This window comes from Falco biarmicus, chromosome 11 (assembly GCF_023638135.1).
Source record: "Falco biarmicus isolate bFalBia1 chromosome 11, bFalBia1.pri, whole genome shotgun sequence".
In the NCBI taxonomy this organism is placed as follows: domain Eukaryota; kingdom Metazoa; phylum Chordata; class Aves; order Falconiformes; family Falconidae; genus Falco; species Falco biarmicus.
In genome coordinates, this window is record NC_079298.1 from 10595803 (window position 1) to 10606324 (window position 10522).

The 10522-nt window shown below is 40.9% G+C and overlaps 1 protein-coding gene across 1 annotated transcript in view; it reads right to left on the minus strand.

The window, feature by feature from the left end:
• Window positions 1-1475, minus strand: part of ELAVL4 (ELAV like RNA binding protein 4) — an 83195-nt gene extending 81720 nt beyond the window's left edge. The window contains exon 1 of the mRNA XM_056356478.1: window positions 1398-1475. The gene's annotated coding sequence lies outside the window, so the exon portion shown is untranslated. The remainder of the gene's footprint in view (window positions 1-1397) is intronic.
• Window positions 1476-10522: the final 9047 nt, after the last annotated feature.

Genomic DNA, 10522 nt, shown 5'->3' on the forward strand with positions numbered 1-10522 from the left:
AACTGCTTTAATTTTATTAAAATACTCTACTGCTCTCCCTGGTCCTTTTTACAGAAACGACCAGGTGTTGGCACAAACCTAAACCTCCAACGTACCTGTTGAATAGTATTATGTGGCCTTCTATTAATACAGAGAGACAGCAGAAGCCTTAAATGGTGTTGAGGGTGCCATTGTGTACAATGACTTTCCAACCAAGTCAGTGGGAGACCTGCTTTAGAACAGACAGACAAACTGCACAAGTAATGTGATATGAATTATCCTACTCTTTACTTTGCTCAAATTTAAGATGATTTATCACTGTAATCAGCCCTACTTCCAAGTCTCCACAGCCAGTATGTGCCTACAACTCCTATTCAAGATGTGCCATCACACTTAAAAAGCACATTTAGAGACGTATGTATTCTTTTAACACACATGTTCATTGATAACACTTTAGCAATATAATTTTTTAAATTTTATATTCTATGGAATAACAAGGAAAGAGAAGTTTCAACTATACCAAAGCTACCCTTCTAGTATCATGGAATACTCAGCATTATCAGCCCACTGCAGGAAAAAAAATGCTACTGGCACAAAACCAGTACTAACTTCCATAGTAAGTATTATGCAATTAAAACTATACTGTCATGGGTAAAAATTTTAATTAAAAACACCTTAATTGCGCTAATCACAGTAAACTAGATTGAGCCTAGAACGCTTACATTCTCCACCACGTATATATACGGAAATAAAGAGAAACCATTTGCACAGTCATTACGCCGGTGAACGTAACCTTCTCTTTCCTGGTTCTTACGCATTTGATGCAATCAAGCCACTAAACCTACTCAGTCATTAGAGGCGGTTAGCCGCGGCGGCCCGGCGCACAGCTGCCCGCCGCTCCCGCCCGCAAGCGGCGAGGCCCCCACCACGCCCCCGCCGCACCGGACTGCGGGGGGGGGGGGCGAGGGGGATACCGGCCTCTGGCCAGCCCGCCGCGGGGGCTGGCTGCACAACAGCACTCCGGAGCATAGCTTTTCCCTCAAAAAAAAAAAAAAATTAAGGAAAAAATCCCACTTCTTTAGATGCGGAAGAAACGCAGCCGGGCTGCGCGGGGCCGGCGGGCCGGCCGCCCCCGAGCCCTGCCGGGCAGCACCGCCCGAGGCCCCGCCGGGCCGGCCCGAGGCGCGGCCCCGCTCCGGGCTGGCAGGACCCCGCTCCGGGCAGGCAGGACCCGCAGCCGTTCGACGCCCCGAGGGGGGCTCTTCCCCCGCGCGGCGGGCCCGCCGCCACAACCCCTCCGGGGGGCGCGGGCACTCCCCCGCCCCACCGCCCGCGCCCCGGCAGCCCGCACAGAAAGGGCGGAGGAGGGGGCAGAACACACCAGCACCCCCCTCCCCGCCGCCATCCCGGAAAATTACGTTTTTTCCTCCGTTCCCGCAGCTGCCGGTGCAGCGGGGCCCTCGCTCCCGTGCGCTCACCCTCCGGCAGCACTTTGGGGGCCGGGGCGAGAGAGGGGGGTGGGGGTGGGGAAGGTGTTTCCTCACCGCGCCTCGGACTCGCATCATCTGTCGGGGCGGGAGGGGGGGGTAGGGAGGAGCAGCACGCGACGACAGCACGTGGCGGTGGCGGGCACGGGGTCTCCCGCGCAGCCGGGGCGGGGCGCGGCGCAGCGTTACGCGGCGGCGTGAGGTGGCGTCCGAGGCGGGGGGGCCGGGGTGGGCTTTTTACCTCACAGGGGCGCGCCGCGAAACCAGCAGTGACGGGGGCGTTGGTAGGGGTGGGCGTGGGGCAGGTGGGGGGCGGGTCGGTGAGCCCACGGCGGTTGGGGGGTGAGGGTGAGCGCCGGGGCCGGGGTAACATACCCAACCGGTGTGCAGAGCTCTGCTCCCTCCCGGGGCCGCGCAGCATCCAGGTGCCTCACGAGTTGGAAACAAAAATAAATGAAGTGCAACCGGCAGGAAGGGGTTTGCTCTGGTCCTCTGCTTGGAGGTGCTTCCCCTGCTGCCTTTGACCAGGTCCGTGACCCTCGCCGATAAAGATTCACGAAAAATTTTGAGTAGGTTAAAAAGCCTCTGTTTCAATCAATGCTCAAGGAAAAGATAAGATGATGTGACACAAATGTATGATCGTGTGCCACAAATAGAACGTTGTGGGAAGCTTTCCCTTAAACATAAGCTTTGTCCTATATTTTTTGAAACAGTTTATTTCCTTGCTGTGTAGGTCATTCTTAACATTAGGCTAAATTTAGCTGAAGATACACCAAGAGCAAAGACAGGCTGTCTCGAAAAGCTGAATTAGACCCATGGTCTCAACTGCATGGCCTGGTCAGGAGGCTGGGTGCAAAACTATGTTTTCAGGGAGCTTGGTTAAAGGTAACAAAATCTCAGCCATTTAAATAAAATATCTCATGTCTAGAAAATTTGAAGTTTATAGGGTGGTTTGACTGGTATATTCTCATGCTGCAAGCCACGTATACAAATTGCATTAATTTCAAGTGTATTTCTACCACAAAGTGAGGAAAAACTATAGCCCTAACATCTCAGGCCTTTTGAAGATCTGTACCCGAAACTTCAAAACAGTGGTCTAATCTCCACTTCCAGTAAGGATGGCAGAATTTGTACTTGTTTACGCACTTTGATTTTCAGCTCTTTGTGTATAAATTTAGCTGTGGGTGGAGTATCCTGTGCCAGATTTCTCCCTATATGCCATACATACAGAATGACAGAAAGATATACATGATTCTGTGTTAGATCAACAATGAATTACATTTGCTAGCAAATACTGGATCAGAGCCATCTGTTTCAGAAATTAGCATAGCAGCAATTTGTTTGTTTGACTTCATCTGTCTATTAGTTTGGTCAAAATCCTCTTGTTTTAGAGACACACTATCAAGTACAGAAAGGACCTGTGATAGACTCAGTGCAGGCATCCCCTAAAATACGTAAATTATTCTAAAAAGTGGAGATATGAAGTGCAATTGTCAGAAATACAGACAAAGATAAATTACAGAGTTTTGGTTTCTTTTTTTCCTGGGAACAAGTTTGACTTTCTCAGTGCACTCTATTATATTAAAAATCATCTACCCCTGAACAGTATACTGATATTGAAATACTTTTCTCTGAACCAAAGTTGTGTTGCTGTACTTGTAGGTGCGCTGTACCTTTTCTTTGTGTGTATTTTGACAGAATTATGGAAATTCTGACTTATAGCCTCTACAACTTTCTTTTGAAGAGGTATTGATATTCTTAAAATTGAGAAGTCTAGCTCCAAACAACAGTCAAGTAAAGGGCATCAATCCATTAAATGATAAGGTATCACCCCATTAGACAACAGCTTTTCTAAAAGCAGTTCACTTTGTAGCTCTGTATACCTAAAGAAAATTACATCTCTTACACAGCTTTTTTATTGGCAGTATACTGAGTCTGCACTATTCAGTATTTCTACTTAATACTCCAGAAACTTGTATCTGCCATTTTATAGTTCCTACTGGATCTGGTTACAGTGCAAATACTTCTCCACAGGCATAGCAAAAGGTCTACATTGTTGTACAACTAATGATCATTATGTGGCATTTGCTTGATGATACAAGTTTAGATTCAGATGATATTTCTAACTGCCATTTAAAAATATATCAGAAGAGTCATAGGAAAGTCTTCTGTGCTCTTGAGAAGTGTAAAGCCTGATGCTGTTATTCTGAAAAGAGAGTTCTAGGTAGATCTGCTCAAATATGAAGAAATGTGAATGTTTCTTACAACTGAATACTGCTAATGCATGATTTAGATAACGTGCTACACAAAGTAAAAGAATTAGTTCATTTTCATGTTACTTCATATCTTACTTAAATGACAAAACCAACAAGAACACCTTCTAAAATAAGGACTTACGTTTCTCCTTCAGAAAAACAAGTCGTGTGTTGTAGGCAATGAAAGTGATGTGAAGTCTCTACTCAAAGGACGTGAGTGCTCATTCTACATGTGAACTAGAAAAGCACCTGCGTTGCTTTGTCTATGTGCATCTGTCTCTACCTGAGCATCTGAGCCACATTACTCCTCCCACAATCCGCCCCATTTCTTTGTCTAACCTGAGCAACCAACAACAGGATCTGCAGAAGTTTAGAAACCTGGACTGAATGGAGGGGCGTGATTTGCTAAGGAGAAGTGGCTTACCTAGTTCACCATTAACATCATAACACCTGATGCAGAATTTTGGTTGTATTACTTCATGATGAAACAGCAGGACTAGCTGAAGTCAGATGGTGACAAAATCTGATAGCTTCATTGTGCTATTAGAGCACAATGATGAAATTGCCTATTCAGAATATAGCATTCTGAATCAATATATTGTTAATGCATACCACTGTTTTTAGAATAAATAGCAAATACTGTCAGAAGGAAATACGTATTTTAAGCAATGGAAAGAGATTATAAGTGCTTTTCCAAGGTAAGTGTAGAAAGCCATTACAAAGCTTATCTTTGCAACTGACCTATAAAAGCTATAAACACATCAAAGGCTTTGAGGACATCAGATACGAACTTTTAATTCTTCACACAGTCAAAACTCCCATGAAGCCAGCATCCCAGGATCACAACTCCAAGTATGCTCAGTAATACTAATGGAACTCAGGCTTACATAGGCAGCTTCATTCAGAATTTTATTGTAATTCATTTTACAATTTATTTAGTGATTTCTTGTAGTGAGGTTTTTTTGTGGTTTTATTTTTTTGTTTCTTCTTAAATTGCTGAATGTAAGGCAACACAGTGTTTTAGAATGCAATTTCTTGGGGGACTTATTATTACAGAAAAAAAACACTTTAAAAAATGTAATTAAATGCTTCTGCTTCAAGACAGCAGCTTTTTTTTTACAGTTGGCAGGTTAAGAGGTTATATTTGTGTCACAAGTAAAGACAGCTGAATTTTTTTCCAGGTGAAGATTCTAGACTTTTGTAGCAATCTCAGATTTTAGCAGCAAGCCATTTTTTGTATCTTTTTGTGTGACTCTAAGTGTAAGGCATTGAGTCAATCATAGCACTATTAATTTTAGTTAATATGGCTGTTTGGTTTATTAAAAACACTCTGCAAAGTTGTGCTTTACTATAAATACTTAACAAGTCGTGCAGATATCGTAAGCTACCAAATACAAAGGGGATAAAAATGCCAGTGGATCCCACTGAATGATTTAGCCTTGAGGCTCCTGTAGGTTTTATTAAGATTCAGAATAGTAGGAGTGGGGAGGAGGAGATAAATAAAACATTTGTTTCAGAAAGTAGGTGACTTTGACAGAGCACTGATTTAAACCATGAAGACTCACAGATCAGAAGAATATTGTTAAGAAGCGAGGCTGGTGAAGAACACTCAACACCAGCCCCCTGAGTGGCGCTTACCAGTAAATTCCTGCTTTTCTTTTAACTATTATTGCACCTTCTCTGAAGTTCTGTACATAATTTAGTCAGTGGCTCCCACTGAAGTATCACAGTCACTCCAGCATGTTTTTACACCACTCATTGAATATTTCGGTAAAGGTCTAATCTCATTTGGATTTATTACGATTTATCTTGGATTAAGTGTTTATCTGCTAAGGATTATGACCTATACTATGAGGTAGTGATGAACCATTGGAGTTCAGGAATGTCTTAAGCACATTGGAATGAATCAGCAATATTCTTTTTTGACACAGGCTTCACACATTATCTTTTTTCAATCAACTTTGCAACATTCATACAGATAAGTATCTCGTTTTCATTTAATACGGGCAGTAACCTGGAAAGCTCTTAGCATCCAGTAGGAGCAATGCTGCATTTAATTAGGAGCAGCTTAAAAGATCAGGCCTCAGAGCCACATGGCTTTGTATTCAGTCTGCCTTCAACAGGCAGTATAACATTACTGATTTCTTTTATACTAATTTCAATACCTTTCCTTCTTTTTGAAATGTATTTTGGTAAGTCTTCCACTGCTACCCACACTTTCTACTTTTCCTGATTTGCACAGCCAGGAGTAGAAAAACAACAAGGATATTGTTTATTACCTTTCTGGACTTTTGAGATGCTTTTGTTGTTTGAATAGGTTTAAACTGCTACTTCTATTCATATGCATGGTACTGCACCTCAGGAAGAGTATTGGATTTCTCATGTGATTAAAAGAAGCTGGTTTTTGGCTTTCATTTGTGACAAAGCCACCAATGTATGCTATAGTTGCCCCCAAATAGGCTCCTAGCTATTTCCATACTTAATAATTTTGTATATTTGTCATATCTTAGAAATCCCATTTTATGCCACCTCAGTTGCCCCAAAGTGAGGAGAATTCAAACAGCCACTTTAATTTTGTGTGTTTTTAAGTTTTCCTTACAGCTTGGGGTTTTTCCCTCGTGATGATACAACATAAAAGTTTAAATAATACTGGAAATGAGACCTTGGACATGAAACTGCACAATTTAATGTGTTTACCCACGGTTACTAAAGGAATTAGGAAGAAAATATATGGTTCATTTCCAGTATATGTTTCTACTGCTCGCTAAATACTGTCACATTTGGAATGTGCGATCATGTAACAAATGATTGTACTGTAGTATTACTGTTCATTTTGAGGATTGCCTGCAATATCTTGCTAACCAGGAAGTTTATAGTATGAATGTAACTGTAAAGAGATGAAACCTAAGGTTGTAAGAGGACACTAATTCCAGTGTGTTTGACATCATTAAATGGAGTCATGTAAATAAATTGTGGATTTTGTGAGAACAGTTAAAATTCACATTTATTTACAGTGTTGGGATATGGCATGCTTTGTAACCAATTTGCATCACAGTTTCTTATCCAATTAATGTTCAGGGACTGCGGAATTACGGACACAGCAATGCATGTGAAACTATAGTTCATATTTCACTTATGCAAGGCAAAGATTCAGCTGGTGAAAAATTTGATGAAAGAAAAGACTGAGAAATGGATGAACGTAGAAAAGAATTGATCCGCTGTAACTAAAAACATCGATGAATAAGCTGTAAAGAGGCATAATCAAAGATAAAGTTATTTTTCAGCACCTTTTCTGTAAAATACCAAATAGAAAACCACCTGGATTCTGAAGAGAAAGGTCCCATGATAGAATGAAATTCTTCACCCACTTTCACAAGAGTACCTATTCAAGAAAGGAAAAGCAGTGAGTAAAAGGTATTTTCTGGTAATGGGATACATTAACATTGCAGTGGAATTTAGGTCAGTGTGCACAGGATATTGATCTTAAACCCCCTTCTGAGATACAAGGATAGGGAGGACATGTTAGTTTAGTTTCTTTTGACATCAGCCCAGAACCGCATATGTAAAGTGGCCACCCTAAAGATAGGATAGATGGCGAAGTCTTAACTTTGAAAAGACTCTTACATGAGCTCAGAATCATAGAATCATTTAGTTGGAAGGGACCTTAGGAGGCTTTCTAGTGCAAACTCTTGGTCAGATCATGGTCAACACTAAAATCACATCAGTTTGTTTAGGACGTGGTGCAATCAAGTTTTGAAAACTTGCAAGGCTGGAGATTCCCCAGCCTTTCTGGGAAACCTGTTCCAGTGCTTAAATATCCTTGTATTTAATTATTTTTTTTCCTTATATCCAGTTGTACTTTGGAAATGAGCCTAGCTCCATGTTTTTGGAAGCTTCTTCTTAAGTATGGGCAGATTGTTTTCAGGTGTTCTGGAAGCTGGCTCTTCTCCACACTAAACAAGCCCTCATCTCTCAGACTGTCAAGGAGCAAGAGCTCCAGCCCTCTAAACACCTCAGTGCTTGTCTGCTCAACTTTCTTGAGTTTATCAGCATCTTTCTTGTACAGGGGCTCCCCAGAACTGCACATAATATTCCAGATACTAAAACAGCCTAAAGAAGACAGAGTAAAAGGGAGTAATTACATCTGTAAGTCTACTCTCTATGCCCCTGTTGATACAGCACAATATGCTGTTAGCCTTTGTTGCTGCCAAAGTGTACTGCTGGCTCATGCTTAGTGTACAACATCGCCAGGACCCCCATGTCCTTTTCAGCAGAGCTGCTTCTCATTCAGCCAGTCCGACCCTGTACCACTGCAGGGAGTTAGTCTGTCCCAGGTGCAAGACTTTCCACGTGTCCTTGTTAAGTTTCATGAAGTTTCTGTCAGTCCATTCCTCCAGCCTGTGTGTGTCCCTCTAAATGACAATTCCGATCTTGAGAGTGCTGATGGCATCCCCGAGTTTGATGCCCTCTGCAAGCCTCACAAAATTGTGCTCTGTGTTCTCCTCCAGGCCACTGATAAAAGATACTCAGTGGCATAGGTCCAAGGGTAAACTCCCAGCGAACACCACTTTTAACTAGTTGTCAGGTGGAGTATGAATCGTTAGCCCATTGTGCCTGTCAAGCTAGATTTTCACCCATCTAACAGTCTACTGATCCACACTATAATGTTCCTGCTTGAGCACAAGTGTGCTGTGGGGGAGTGTGCTGAAAGCCTTGCTGAAGTCAAGGTAGACAACATCTACTGCTTTCCCTTTGTCTGTATATCTTGACATTTCATCACAGAAGGTAATTAGGCTTGGCCAAGGATGGCAAACCTTGCTCAGTCCACGCTGCCTACTGTTTCTAATTGCATATCTTCTTCAGAAATGGCTCCCATGGATTTGCACCATTATTGTCCCAGAGAATAACCAGATGCTGACTGGCCTATAGTTTCCTGGATCATCCTTTTTGCCTTCAGCATGATGGGCTTTTGGGTAGGTGTAAGTGTGAAATCTGTCTTTTGCTTCACAGTTAAGAGATTTGACATAGTCCATAGTTATACGCTCCCTATAAATTTGGACTAAAACGTCTATAAACATTTATTGATCTCCACATGCTACTGGGGAAATTTTCCAAGATCAGTGACAGCTTGGAAATCATTGGCATTTTAAAATTATAGATCACTGCCTCACTTTTTTGGCATTTACAATATTGCATTATGGCAATGAACATGCTAGATGTGTGTATAAAAAACCAAAATGCTTTTAGCATTTTAGTATTTTTCATTTGAGCAATACTGAAGATGGAAATTTCTTGATACAATTCAAAATAATGGGTTTGTTTATTAAAGGTATTTACCCAGTAAGATGAAGTTAGGATGACAAAAATGCTTGTTTGTGTGAAAATAATACCTGCTTTCTCAATAAAAGCATCTCCTGAGGCTTCTTTGATTCATACCTGATTAATGACTAAACCAATTTTTAACTCCTGTTAACACTGCAGAATGCAGACAGTTATAGAAGAGTAAAAAGTATTTTGCCCTCCCAAGTAATTGTCAACAGAACTGTCAATTATTTTTTTATTCAGGAATTATTTACAATGGAGAGGATTGGTTTCAAGTCATTGTCCTGTGTAGACAGATTGTCAAAGCCTCTGGTCAGCCACTGAACGTTCATTATAATTTGGGAGGAGCTGGGCACTTGCCTACAAAAGTGCATGTGTATGTGAAAGGAAAAGATGAGGTTTTAACACATGCTAAAATTACCTCTTTGCTGGAGAAGACAAAATGTTTGGAAATCCCAAGCTTGTTTTACACTGCCCAGGGCAGGAAGGATCTCATATTGTTAACACAATGATTCCTCGAGCTGATAAGGATCTGCTTTGATGCATTCTGAAGGATGTTGCGTATGCCTTTTTTGGAAAAATGATGTTTTCTATGTATTGGTTGAGTATAGAAATGATGGGGAAATGGTGAGAACAGTGACTCGAGTGATCTTTAGGGGAAAAAATAATGCAAATATGAGTTGAAGATGAACTCCATATACTTCCACATATAAGACTAATCAGTAGTCACAGAGTTCATAATTTCGGATTGTATCTATGTTCAATGTATCAGTTTTTTGCACTGCAAAAAATACACATTTTAAAAAATTGACTAATAAGATTAGCTGGATAGTAATGTTTTAATGCAAAAAGTAGATCATAGAAAATATTGTTAAATCTGAATCTGGAAAGAAAAAAACAAACATAGCACACAATAGGTTGATTTGAGCTAAGAACTTTGAATACAAACTTAAATTGTTCAAGATACAACAGATTTTTTTTATTTCTATGACAGCATCATGTTATCCTCAGTTTCTTATGACATGAGTTATGTAAAGATATGTGTTTTACCTTCTCAGCTGCTTTCAGGGAATTATTTGTGATTACTTATTACAGAGACTATTTCAAATGTCTCTTAAAATATGTAGTATTGCAAACAACGGATATAAAATGAGATTCACACACATAGCTTTGCTGGTGGCCAAGAACTGCATTGCAATATGCCGGAAATCCAAACATCCTCCTACTCCCAGAGCCTTGCTGACAGATCTACAACAACTTCTTTCTCTTGAAAAAGCTACATATAGAATCAGAATAAGAAATAAAGAAGCCTGTTATTCTGAGAAAATAATTTAATCTATAAAACAGGTTAAATATTCCTTATCAATATGAAAATCACATTTCTTATTGAAAATTTTACAGTTTCAAGTAACACTTGGATTACCTAACACCCTGCCCCCCCTCCAAAACAGAGAAGGAAAATCTTGTCATCCTTGAAAA